Below are 13,796 nucleotides of genomic sequence, written 5' to 3'. Positions count from 1 at the left end.
GGATGACTCTTACAGATACAATGTTGACCCAAAAAAGCCACAAACAAAAGAATACATAATATATATTCCATTTATGTGAAATTCTAAAACAGAAGAAACTGATCAATTTTGTTAGAAGTCAGAAAAGTGGTTACCATATGGGGAGTGGTAATCAGGTGGGGATATGAGAGGATTGGATGCTGATAATGTTTTGTTTCTTAATCTGGGTACTGATTAAACTAGTATGTCCATTTTGCAAAAATTCATCCAGCTGTACACTTAAGATTCATGTATTTTCCTATATATGGTATATGTGAATAAAGTGAATGACAGGAAGAGAAATTTCCTTGCCTTGTCTTGAAAATGTCATTATAAAGGACACTCAAGGTTAGTGGCTCGGTAAATGGGTTTTCTGGTATTCTTATTTGTCATTCTGGAAAACCTAGTAATTCCTATTAACCTAAAAAGCCTATAGATTCCTCTGCTGTAATGGCAACATTCCCCCCAACCTCCACGTGAACATCATAATATTTAGCAGGACATGGTCAGTGGTATGGCACACAGCCAACACTCTACAGGTTCCCAGGTGGAATGGAAGGAACAACACTAGCTCTAAGAAGGATTCAGGCGGGTGTTCTGGGATGAGTTAACCAGGTTGGCCGGATAAGACAGCCTGCAGGCTGCAGAGCATGGGGCCATAGCAAATCTGGACACTGTCAAGGGCTGAAGCTGGAATAGAGGACCAAGAAGATTATCTTAGATTATCTTATCTTAGTGAATTATCTTACCTAGCCAAAGAAACAGGCAGAGCAGCAGAGGGTAGGTGCAGGAAGACGGGACAGAAATGGAGACCATCAGGACAGAGAAAGTGGATTTGGTAGAAAATGGAGCATGGGAGTGAGCAGCCACAGGCTGGCCATAGAGCCTTTACAGTCTTAGTGGATTGGGAAAGAATTGTGAAAGGGCTGATCTGTTTTAGACAAAAATGCTATACTCTTTCCACTGTTCTACCCAGCCTCCCTTTCTGGGCTCTTTGTTTGGGTGACATTCCTCACTCACATCCTACCTCCAAACTCTCCTTCTAGCTTCTAGGATTTTGGTTCCTTGAACATTTCTCAGCTCTGCTGGCTTCTATGATTTGGGCATCTCTCACTGCCTTGGGTGAGAAACTCCACACATTAGCCAATAACCTCCTGACCCCTCCCAGGTCAACTATACTCCTCTCCTTCAGTCACCATCACCCTAATAGGGGGTGCAGGAGATCCTTGATAGAAAGAACCAAACAAGCCTATTGCCTCAGAACTCAAGATCATTTCTTTGCTGCTGGAGCCACCATATACTGTCTCTTATTCTGTCCCTGTTCTAGTTTGGTCCCTTTCAGACTGTGTTATTGTACTTGGCAAATCCATGCAGGTTGACATGGGAGTCTTATAACAAAGTCCACTAATGTCTGCTTCCATGCTGGGAATTCCTCCAGGCTATAGTCCTTTCTGTCCCCTTTGCTTCTACTTATTCATTGCCTCCCCTTGTTTTCCTACTCATATTGGCTCCATACCTTGGCACCACTCTAGGACAGTGAGGGGACCAGGCACCGTATCCTCGTCCCTCTAGGATGCTACCCTACTTGGCCACCTTTGTTCCATTTTATCCTATCAGGAGAGGGTAATCAAAATTCCCTTTGTTTCTATGGTATTTTTTGCTGCTTACCTGGCTATTTGATATTCTCTTTCCTAAAATGTTGCAAACTAGGATCTGAACCAACAGCAGCAATAATGGGTAGTGGAAATCTGCATTTTGGAAACTGGTAAAATGGGGTTGAATTCCTGAATCTGTCTATCACCTGCTAGTGAGTAGACTTTGGACATGTTACCTGACCTTTCTAAGCCTCAGTTTCATCATCTGTAAAATAGTGATCTAGTCTTGGAGAGTTGTTGGGAAGATGAAGTAATATTATGTGAGACTTATGTGAACTACTTACTAAATGCTTGTTGTTATTATTGGAAGATTTGTTATGAGAACAGTTATTATCCACCTTCCCAGTTACTGAATAGTGTTAAGGAGTTCAGCTGATCTGAAAAATAAAATGCATTTGCTGCAAAGTACACAAATGAATCCCTCTCTGTGAGCGTCCACCAAGAGAAGCATACACAACAAGCTCTGCAAAGAAGCACATTCTGAGGTGCAGAAGAATGCAATTCAAGGATAAAAATTAAGCACCAAAATCACATTATGCATTAAAAAACACAAATAGTAAGAAAATGATAGAATCAAGAAAAAGTCACAGTCCTAAGACATTGCTGACCTCAATAAATGGCTGTTGACTGTGGAAGGGCCTAAGGGAAGTTGGCTCCAAAGTATTCTATGCTCAGTCTACCTATATACAATTCTAGAGAGAAGTAGTGTTCATGTTGAATGTGGCAGCAGGCTGAGGGTATGAGAGAACAAGGCAGCAACAAGAAATGCAAGGGTTTGAGCAGCAATAAGACAAAGGCCAATTAATCGACAGAAATCAAGAGTGAGTAAATAAATATCAGAGGGCAGAGCAAGATAGGATGACCAAAGTACATGCAAACAATCTGCAGGGAGGAGAGCTGTTGATCAGTCAAACAGTTGGCGTCAGAGAGGGTCACAGGAAATGTGGAAGAGGCAGAGTTGAAGGGAGAACATACAGTACCCAGATCCAGCAGAGAAGGACTCTCAATACAGAAGCAACATGCTCTCTTAGCCTCAGCAGCCATTATAGTCCTCTCACCCTGGTGAGAATGCATCTGTAGTGAGCCTGGTCTGTACTCTTGCTGGTGATAGTCACTGTATGACTAGGAGTGGGGGTGAGACTTGACAAAGTTCTCTGGAAAATTATTTCAGTGCTGTCTTCACTGACTTCTTGGAGGCAGGTTTATCTGAGTGTCATTGATGGAAAGAGAAGACTTGATTGGATCATGAATCTGATCAGTAAATCCCCATGGGCAGTCCTCAGGTCCACAGACTTCCTGGTTAATAAAATGGCAGGATTATCCAGGGTGTCTTTCTGAGGAAAATATTTAATGTGCCTAGTAGTTTTTCTGGTTTTACACCTCAGTGGAGAAATAGAGAGTATTGCCCTAGAAATATGTTTTCCTTTCAGATGTGCAATGCCAAGTACATCTTTAAAGAGTCCAAAAATGTCAATCTTAAAGCCTCTGAAGGAATCTTTTGTCTGGTGGTGTATCAATTTTTATATAGATGAGCTAAGTTCCACAGAAAATTTGGGAGGCCAAGTGACATAGTGAAAGTGCATGGGTTTTAGTATCTGACAAATCTAGTTTGAATTTCAGCTTTACCACTTAACAGCTATGTGACTTTGCACAAATTATTTAACCACTCTGAGTCTCAGTTTCCCCAACTATAAAATGGAGATAATAAAACATAAAAGAACTTGTAACTACAATGTGTAACTGCAGAATAATTGCTCCTCAAAAATGTCCATGTTCTAATCCCTGTAACCTGCAAGTATGTTGAATATGTTACCTTACTTGGCAAATGGATTTTGCAGACGTGATTAAGGTTAACACCTTGAGATGGGAAGATTATTCTGGACTATCTAGGTGGGCCCAAGATAATCACATGAGTCCTTAAAAGCAGCAAACTTTTCCAGGTAAGGTCAGTCAGAGGGAGATGTGACTCTGGAGGGTCATAGAGATATGATGTAAAGAGGACTCGACTCACCATTACTGGCTTTGAAAATGGAAGAAGGGTACCATGAGCCAAGGAACGCAGGCATCCTGTAGAAGCTGAAAAAGGCTAGGAAACAGATTTTTCCCTAGCGCCTCCAGAAAGGAATGAAGCCCTGATGATATCTTGATTTTAGTCCAGTGGGGCCCATGTTGAACTTCAAAACTTCAGAGCTGTAAGATAATAAATTTCTGTTGTTTAAGCCACTAAAGGTGTGGTAATTTGTTCTAGCAGCAATAGAAACCAATACATACAGGCACCAAAAATGGCTCAGGACCATGGGGATAATTGATGGCATGGCTGTCTAATTAACCAATTGATGACTCATAATAATCAAGCAGTAATTACTGATGATATGATGAAAATGATCTTCATAACTCATAAATATTACTCCAAAATAATACTTATTTTTTTCCTTCTAATCTTCCATTTTAAAATGCAGATGTGGCCAAGCAAATCTGGCTACCCTAGCTCAAGAGTGATAAGAGAGATTTCTTAAAATGTGGAGTAAAAAAATAAGATATGGATGGCAGGAGTTGTCGACTGAGCCTCAGCTCCACTCTGAATTCAAGCATGTCAGGACACTTCCATATGGGCTGGCCACAGAAAGGGATAATGTGCTTCAAATAATAACTGGATTCCTTGGAGCTCATGTACTATCCTCAGGCTGCCCAAAGCTGAGACCCACCAACAAATGGCAATTCACTCAAGTTACCTTTACTAATAAATGGTTTATTATAAAGATACGTATTTATGGAAACCCAGGGAAGGATGAGCACTCAGGGTAAGGAAGAACAGGAATAGCAGAGTGGCGATGGATTCCAGACAGTTCCAAGACCTCAGCCACAGATTTTGTGAATCTTTACTTTTAAGTGACTCAGCTACTCCCTGGGTGTCGGTCGCCACACTCTCCACTCACTACCTCCTGGCTTTCTTACCATCTACTCTGTGTCTTTTCTGCATAATAGGCTCTGCTTACTCATAACTTAGGTTACTCATAACTTGACTTAGTCAAAGCTTTGACTCATTCAAGTTTCCTCCTGACTTCCCCAACTTCTCTTAATCCTACCGCCTTTCAGCTTTATTTATGCATTTATTCATTAATTTGAAAAATACCTATTGACCACCTACTACGTGCCCCCATGCAGCTTATTGTTTAGTCAGAAAGAGAGACATTCATCACATAATCACAAAAGTGCTTCAGGTGTATTCTAATTGCCTCAGCTTCTTTGTTCAAACCAGGCCTTGGGGTCAGTTGCTGGCAACTCTGTGGACCAACTGGCTGCCTTCAGGAGCAGCAGCAATAGGTTGTCATGTTTTTTTTGTTTTAATTAATTAATTAATTTATTTATTTATGGCTGTGTTGGGTCTTCGTTTCTGTGCGAGGGCTTTCTCTAGTTGCGGCAAGTGGGGGCCACTCTTCATTGCGGTGCGCGGGCCTCTCACCGTCGCGGCCTCTCTTGCTGCGGAGCACAGGCTCCAGACGCGCAGGCTCAGTAATTGTGGCTCACGGGCCCAGCCGCTCCGCGGCACGCGGGATCCTCCCAGACCAGGGCTCAAACCCGTGTTCCCCTACATTGGCAGGCGGATTCTCAACCACTGCGCCACCAGGGAAGCCCGGTTGTCATGTTTATTACTACGTCACTCCCCTTTCCCCAGACAGAGCTGATCAGACTAAGGGCTGGCATTTGACCAAGGACAATTAATACAGTGGCTGGCCAGCAAACTGCAGTTTGACTCAAACTATTAATAATAAGCTTCCCATAGAAGGAAGAAATTATAGTGTAGCAGACACTATATAGAATTAACATATTTACCACTGGGGGATAAGCTTACACTCCAGAGCAGTAATCTAAATGTGGAAGGATGTCATCCATAGGGAGCTTTCTCATTCATGAGATGGAAAGTTAGAAGGCACTTATTTGATTCAGGGACTCTGAGAAGGAAGCAGGGCAGAGAGCAGGAGTGGTCTTGAACATAACATAAGGCAGAGTCCATCACTCAAATCATGGCCAGAGTGAGGCGTAGGGAAACTCTGCCATGTTCCTTGCTGGAAGGTATCATAGCCTTAAGTAGGGGTAAATCAGTGACAGTTTCCATGAGGTGTGCTTCCTAGGGCTGGCTGGAAGATGTGGCAAGAGCAAGAGGCCTTTGGATTCTCTGAGACAGTCCTTAGTCTGAGCCTAAGTGCCAAGGCTTTCAACATAGTGCTGGTTTTTATGCCAGACTTATGTCATCGTGTTTACTTTAGGCAGTTCTCAATGAAGTATTTTATTTTATTTTATTTTCTGTTTGTTTGTTTGGCTGTGCTGCACGGCTTGCGGCATCTCAGTTCCCTGACCACGGAGATCGAATCCGTGCCCCCTGCAGTGGAAGCACGGAGTCCTAACCACTGGACCGCCAGGGAAGTCCCTCAATGAAGTGTTTTAGACAAGCCACGGTATGCAAAGGCATCATGGCCACAACTAAAGCGTATGGCCCTGAGTTCCCCTGTAGGAACCCACAGATAGGAGTTTATGTGGAGAAATTCAGATGGAGGGGCAGCCCCCTACCTTGTTGATTGTGGGTTGGCAACAAAGTTGGCATGGCTCAATTGGCTACAGGTGCTGTGCTGTGTTAGTGGTGTGGCTGGAAAGGAGGTAAACCCAGGAGTACCGAATAGTAAGAGCATTCTCTAGAAGGCAGATTGACTAAAGGGCTGGTGGTTCCTGGGAGTTTGTGTATTTTGGTTTTTGGAACAAGATGTCGGCACATTTGTTCTGCTGTCTGAAGACAGGCTTGATTTTGAAATAAAAACACACAGAGGACTATAAAGTTTCTCTGGGACCATCTGGTATTGTGTCCCAAAACTGACTTAGAGAGAAGTATTTGATGTTGGTCCATAGTTACTTGAGGTTATGGTGGTTCATGCAGACCCTAGTCATGGTCCTGGAACACGGAAGCAGGAATCCAGGAACTGTAGCTCTGCCAGGAGCAGAACAATGACCAACCAATAGGCTATATTAGCATTCACTGTGAAAGCCCAGGGGTTGAGGAGAGACAGTCATGAAGAGTACTCAGTGTTTGGAAGACCTCTGGCTACCAGAGACCACTGGCATCCCCCGTTCCAACTCTGTACTACCTTTCAGAGGCCATCTGGTTCAGCTTTCTTGTGTTACTGGTGTAAATACTGAGGCCCAGAAAAGACAAATAACCTTGTCTACTTCAGTTAATGGTTGAAACAAGAACAGAACTCATGCGATGGCCCCCCCCCCCTTTTAAACAAGGTCTGGTGGGGAATCATCACAGTCAGAGCTGAAAAGCAGGCAATGAAATGTCTTTTGTATGAGCATCATTATTTACATGCATGCTGAGAATCTGTGTTCAGTGGTTTCTTAGCAAGTAGTAACGGTGTTGATAAAGTTGTCCTAGACCCTCATTTAATCATCAAGGGACATCATTCAATCATCAAGTAGGGCAAGCCAGAAATCTCAGTGGTCCCTGGTCCCCAACCCATATCCAATCCAATACCAAGCCTTGTCAATACCATCTTCTATCCATTTCTCTTTTTCCTTTTTCTTTTTTTAAAAATTTATTCATTAATTTATTTTTTGGCTGCAGTGGGTCTTCGTTGCAGTACGCAGGCTTCTCATTGCAGTGGCTTCTCTTGTTGCAGATCACGGGCTCTAGGCGCGTGGGCTTCAGTAGTTGTGGCACACAGGCTCAGTGGTTGTGGCTCGCAGGCTCTAGAACTCAGGCTCAGTAGTTGTGGCTCACGGGCTTAGTTGCTCCGTGGCACGTGGGATCTTCCCGGACCAGGGATCAAACCCATGTCCCCTGCATTGGCAGGCAGATTCTTAACCACTGCACCACCAGGGAAGTCCCTCTCCCTTTTCTCTATAATCACTCTAGTCCGAACTACCATTTTCTCTTGTTTGGACTTCTGAGACAGCTTTCTAATGGTTTGCCCACATTTCCTCTGCCTCCAATCTACTTTCCTCACAGCAGCCAGTGGTCTTCTCCCTTCCCCTTATTTATTTTTTATTAATTAGTAGACTTTATTTCTTAGAGCAGTTTTAGGTTTACCAAAATCGAGCACATAGAGCAGAGAGTTCCCTTATACCCCCTCTCTACTCTACTCCCAGTTTCCTCTGTTATTAATATCTTGTATTCGTGTGGTACATTTGTTACAATTGATCAACCAATGTTAATATACTATTATTATTAACTAAAGCCCATCGTTCATATTGGGGTTCACACTTTGTATTATACAGTTCAATGGATTTTGACAAATGCATATTGTCATGTATTCACCATTGCAGTATCATTCAGAACAGTTTCACTGCCCTAAAAAAGGCCCTGGGCTCCACCTATTCATCCCTTGACAACGGTTTTTTCAAAGTGCAGATCTTACCCTATCACTCCCCTCATTCAGCTTCCCCTGGCTCCATTCTCTTTCTAGTTTTCTGTCTCCAATCATACAGGTCTTTTAGTTTCATTTCCTCAAACCACACTGCATGCTGCCTCAGAGTTTTGCTCATGCTGTTTCTTCCTGAAATTCTCCTTTCTACCTCCTGGCTCCACCCCCAGGTCTTATCATGGTTTGTAATTATGTTCTGTGATTATTGGATGGGCCTCCTTCTTGACTCTGAGCTCCTCACTGGCAAAGCTGTGCCATTGTAGCCACAGTACCTGGCACATAGTAGGTATGTAATAAATATTTGTTGAATAGTATTAATGAGTAAATTAATAAATGAACAGAGTTTCACCTGATTGTGTAGAGCCTGGGACGAATAGTGAAGGTTTGTAATGATGGCCGGGGATGAAAGGGCAAGTAAAATGAGAAACAAGTAAAAAGCTTTATCCAATAAGCTGAAAACATAGCTGAAAATTTGTAGAGGCCTCAATCCATCAGATTGTGTCAGAAGAGAGAGCTGGACAGGTAGGCATAGTGATAGAGAGTTTACATTTTCCATGGTGGAACTGTACCGGTGGTGACAAAGTACAGGGTGTGGTCACAGGAGTACACTGAAGTAGACTGGGAAGTGAAGACACTGAGTTTGAAAGGTCAAGGAACTAAGAAGCTGGGACACTGAGTGGGTGTTCCACAAAGTCAGCAAAATCCCTCTCCCCACAGGATGAAGAAATGAGCCAGGCGTTTAACAAAATGTGAGGGTGTAACCAGGTTGGTAGATGCCAGGAGAGAAGGTGGCTAGTTGAATGGCATGGATCTCAGTGGGGCAGGTTTTTCATACTAGAAGAGAGGAGGAACTGCTCAATTTCTAGCTTCAGGAGCTAGAATGTTGCTAGTGCCTCTCTCTACATGGGGCAGGGAGGAATAAATAGCTTCTACTTGAAAGGACTGCAGGGGAAGTGGTAACCTCAGGGGAAAGCCAGGTTTCAGTTCAGGCTAGAAGGTGGTGGGAGATTACCTAGGTCTCTAGTTGCATGTAACAGAAATCAACTCCAGCTATCTGTGGCCAGTAGGGAGTAGAGGGTTGGGGGAGGAACCATTATGGGTGAGGGGAGGTGCTATGAGGTCTTTGTGAGCTGTGGAGGTACTCCAAATTTTGTCTACTAGAGTTAATTCTGTGAAGAAGTTGAAGAAGTAGGAGAAATTGTTCACCAACAGACAGGAGTCCTAAGGACACAAGTAAATGTCTGGTGGGGTAAAGAGAAGCAGAAATAGAGAAGTATGGGGATTAGAGCGGTTTATGGAGTCCAAATGGTGGTATCAGGAAGGTAGTATCTAGAATGGTAGCTAAAGGAGGACCTGTAAGCACAAGGTGACAGGTGTCCCACCTGTCCAATGCCTGAACTCCAGTTTCATTCCAGATCTCTGTCTGCCCCTGATTCATCTTTACCCACTGAATCTGAATTTCTGACCTCCGCCATCTCATCTCCTTCATTTGGCCCAGAACATCTCTTAGCTCCTCACTGTGCCACCAAACCCTCTACTCCCTCCCTAAGAAGCTTCATTATGGATTATTTCTTAAACTAACACCTGGTGTACGGGTTTGATGCTGACCCAGCCTGCCTCTTGAGCCCTGTCAAGCCCCCTTTTATCTTTTAACTTACCATATTATATTGTAACTATCTTTATATGTCCTCTCCTCTTCTAATCGAGGTTTCCTCAGAACAGGGCCATTTTTGTTGTTGTTGTTGTTCTTGTTTATATTTCTCCCTTCTAATGCTTGTGACCTAGACAGGGATTAATTTGTTGGATGAATGACTGAATGAATGACTGAGTGAGTGAATGGACTTTTATCTATTATTGCCCTGTTCCTGTAGCCTAGAAATGTTGAACTCAGAGAGGTGGCCTCTCTGATGAGACTTTTTCCATTTTTGCCCACCCTTTCCTATGATTACTGATTTCCTGGCCTTGATTCCATGCTTGTCAGACATAGACCATCTGCCGGGCTAGACAAATCCGGCTCATGAGACACCCTGTCCTGATTCTCCCTGGACTGCCTTCCCTGCCTCCTTCTAGAATATGGGCCTGACACAAACTGACTGTTTTCTCCATTTCCTAAAATTGATACCTCTACAACATGGGCTGAGTCCCCATCCCCAAACACTTGGATTAGGGCCAGGATGGGATGAGACCAGGGACAGGCCATAAGGGCTTCAACTATATAGTTCATACTTTGTTTCTGAAGATGGAGACATAAGCATTCATTATTCTTTATGCCTTTTTGTAATTCTGAAAAGTTTCCATTTAAAAATTTAGGATTAAAGGTACAGTTAGCCCTCGGTATTTGTGGGGGAACTGGTTTCAGAACCCTTTGCAGATATCAAAATCCATGGATGCTCAAATCCCGTAGTTGGTCCTCTGCATCCTTGGATGCAGAACTCATCAATATGGAGGGCCGAATGTACTAAGCTTTTAACTTAGTGGAATGCCTGCAGGTGGATCTGGGGATAGAGCCTCTGATGGACTCTTGAGGCTATGAGGAATTCAATCAAAACATTCAGCAGAGAGAGGACAGAGGGGCAGAGGCGGGCTTCTGGGCTCAGAGCCAATATCTTAGACTACAGGCTGTAAGTTCATTTTGACTGTGAAAGCTTTATGAATCTATTGTGTTTACCAGTGAAAAGCCTCAAAATAGGCAATTCCCAGCTTATTAGTTTATTTGTTGGGTTGTTGTCTGGAACTGGGAACCAGTTTTCCTATAGAAACAATATTACAAATTGTGTCTCTGCCCCAAGGCAAGCCCTCAAAAGCTTACAGAACCCTAATGTACCTAAATATTGTACTAACAATACTAAAGACCCTGACCACTATTTATAACGGTATTTCTGTGGGAAAGTGCATTTAGAGTTTTAGTACCAGTAACACATATTCCTCAGCCCTGGGAGTCCTCTGGACTCTTGACCTTATTCCCACAGTGCTGATTCTTATCAGAATGGCCCCATATGTGGTGGAGGGCAGATTAGTTGCTTTCTGTTGCTACAGGATTCAAGCTGGAGTTCCAAGTAATTCATCTCCACTGAAACGATCCCAACCCCCACCATGCATCCTGGCCCATTATCTAAGTTTAGCCTCCCCAGCTCAATATGGAGCCTCTTATTTGTACATGCCTTGCATACCCTACCACAAGCCGACACTTAAACTTTGTTACATTAAGGACCTCACTTGCACATCTCTGGGACATCAGCAGACACAACCAGGAGTCCTCATTTCATGAGAGAAGTGGCGTAGGAGACCTTGGGACTAATACCACCCCTGAAACATTGGGAGGGAGGATAAGCCTAGGAATACCTTTGAAGAGGGAATAGCATGATCAAGAATTCACCCTGATGTTGGTTAGAATAAGATGAAACATGCTTCAGGTTAGGACACTGATGACTTTGGCAGGGAGAAGTATTCCTGAGTGTGATACAGAGGAGCGCACTCAAATATTCCCACTTGGGGAGCTCACTTGGAGAACTGAAAACTTTAGGATCCATATGGTATTTTGGGGGCCTAAAACCAGAACTATCATTTCTCTGTAGGCAAAATGTCTTGCCTGTTGGCTATAAAAGTTGTAATTGTAGGAAACCTTTTCATTACATCCGAAGTCCCAGCCACAGTGGTGGAGGACAATGACATGTGGTGGTCCTGGTGACCAGGAGAAGTGGTGAGGATTCAAATTTGACCCTAGGAGAGCTGCAGAAGCCACTGAAGGAGAGCAAGTCCTGGGGCACTCAGGATTAGAGCAACTGTGGACAGTTGGGGCTTGGAGCCCTTGTACAACACAAGGCTTATTTTGGAACAGCACTCTGATTGGGAAACTACCTTGCCCCCAGTGTGTATAGTCTTGGTGGGACTAAATCAAACTGCCTTGTTATCCCATAATCAAGGAGCTAGGCCAACAGGCTCTCCTGAGATGTGAATCTTTTTTTTTAAAATATTTTTACATTTTTGGCTGCGTTGGGTCTTCGTAGCTGTGCACAGGCTTTCTCTAGTTGCGACAAGTGGGGGCTACTCTTCATTGTGGTGCCCGGGCTTCTCAGTGGGGTGGCTTCTATTGTTGTGGAGCATGGGCTCTAGGCACGTGGGCTTCAGTAGTTGCGGCGCATGCGCTCAGTAGTAGTGGCTTGTGGGCTCTAGAGTGCAGGCTCAGTAGTTGTGGCAGGCGGGCTTAGTTGCTCCTTGGCATGTGGGATCTTCCCGGACCAGGGCTCGAACCCGTGTCCCCTGCACTGGCAGGCAGATTCTTAACCAGTGCACCACCAGGGAAGCCCCTGAGATATGAATCCTGAATGATGTGACCTAGACACTGAAAATCTGGTTGGCACCCATTGTCCCACAGCTGTGCGCTTAGACTGTCAAGGACTTCCTGCCGTCTAAACCTCTAGAGATATCCTGGTTCCTGTCCTTCTCTAGGAAGATTCCCCAGCTTTCCCATTATCCTTCTAAAACATTTATTTTCTACTCAAATTTTCCAGAGTCTGTTTCTGTTGTGTACAATTGAGGAACTCTAACTAATATAGACCCTAACTGCAGAACGTTGATCAATCAGGGCAAATCTGCTACTACAACTTGTAAAGCAACTCAAAGCATAAATCTACTTAGGACATAATTATACCATGTCATCCCCACATACAAAAATAATAATTCATGGGACTTCCCTGGTGGTCCAGTGGCTAGGACTCCATGCTCCCAATGCAGTGGGCCTGGGTTCCATCCTTGGTCAGGAAACTAGATCCCACATGCTGCAACTCAGCGTTCGCATGCCGCAATGAAGATCTCGCATGCCTCAACTAAGACCCGGCACAGCCAAATAAATAAACAAATATTTAAAAAACAAAACAAAACAAAAAAACTAAAAAGAAAATGATAATTCATGTCATTGAGAAGTAATGGGCTCCACTTTTACCTCAGAAGGCCAAGGTGGGTGGATAGAGGGAAGGTTAACATAAACATTGCCCTGGGAGCAGGCTATCAATTACTAGCCCTGCACTATGCTCTATATCATGATGACATAATAATTACAATGGTAATATTCAATAGTAACCATGGTTTTATCTCATTTATTCACAGAAATAAATATATTTATTTACAGTAACAGAAAGATGTTCAGGAAAACAGGCAAATTGCAGTGCCATTCCTTTGTCATCATTTCAAAGGACTGAATTAAGACTCAATGTTAAATTGAAAATAACAACTGAGACAAAGTGTGTCTGGAAGTGTGTCTGTTAATTAAACCAAACAATTGGCCAAATAAAGTGAGGTATGTTTCAACTCAGCTAGTTGACATTTTCTATTCATTCCACAGCTAGCAGGCTGGGTGGCTGGGCTTGCCTGAAAAAGAGCAGGCTACTTTATCTATTGATGCCTGGTTCAAAGAGGTCCCATTCATCCCACCAGATAGTCTGCTGGACCTCAGCCTATGGGGTAGCCTGGCTCTTAGGCTCATGAAGGGACGTTTCACATGCCAGTGGAACATAGGTTTGTGGGTTCCAGTCTTTAGATTGAAACAATGATGGACTAAGTGGGTCAGACAGCTTTCTCTGGTCTAGCTGGTCTCTCTCCCATCTGATATAAGGCCACTGCAGCATGGATAGAAACTGGGGACATTCAATGTATGTGTTGTCCCTGGATTTCCGGCTCTGACTAGAGGCCCATGACCCCACCATATCCT

At 43.7% G+C, this 13,796-nt stretch overlaps 1 protein-coding gene across 5 annotated transcripts in view; it reads right to left on the bottom strand.

The window, feature by feature from the left end:
• The window catches only part of LOC309618397 (uncharacterized protein), a gene marked incomplete at its 5' end in the record, with an annotated part of 132,484 nt that overhangs the window by 12,739 nt on the left and 105,949 nt on the right, over positions 1 to 13,796 (bottom strand). Inside the window, 2 exons of one of the 5 annotated variants that reach the window (XR_014238447.1) lie at positions 3,685 to 3,863; positions 9,748 to 9,870. The exons of the other annotated variants lie outside the window; for them this stretch is intronic. The remainder of the gene's footprint in view (positions 1 to 3,684; positions 3,864 to 9,747; positions 9,871 to 13,796) is intronic. 5 annotated transcript variants of the gene reach the window in all.

Source organism: Balaenoptera borealis, assembly GCF_965194805.1.
Source record: "Balaenoptera borealis genome assembly, chromosome: 20".
NCBI classification, from domain to species: domain Eukaryota; kingdom Metazoa; phylum Chordata; class Mammalia; order Artiodactyla; family Balaenopteridae; genus Balaenoptera; species Balaenoptera borealis.
This window is presented reverse-complemented; position numbering and strand designations above follow the sequence as displayed.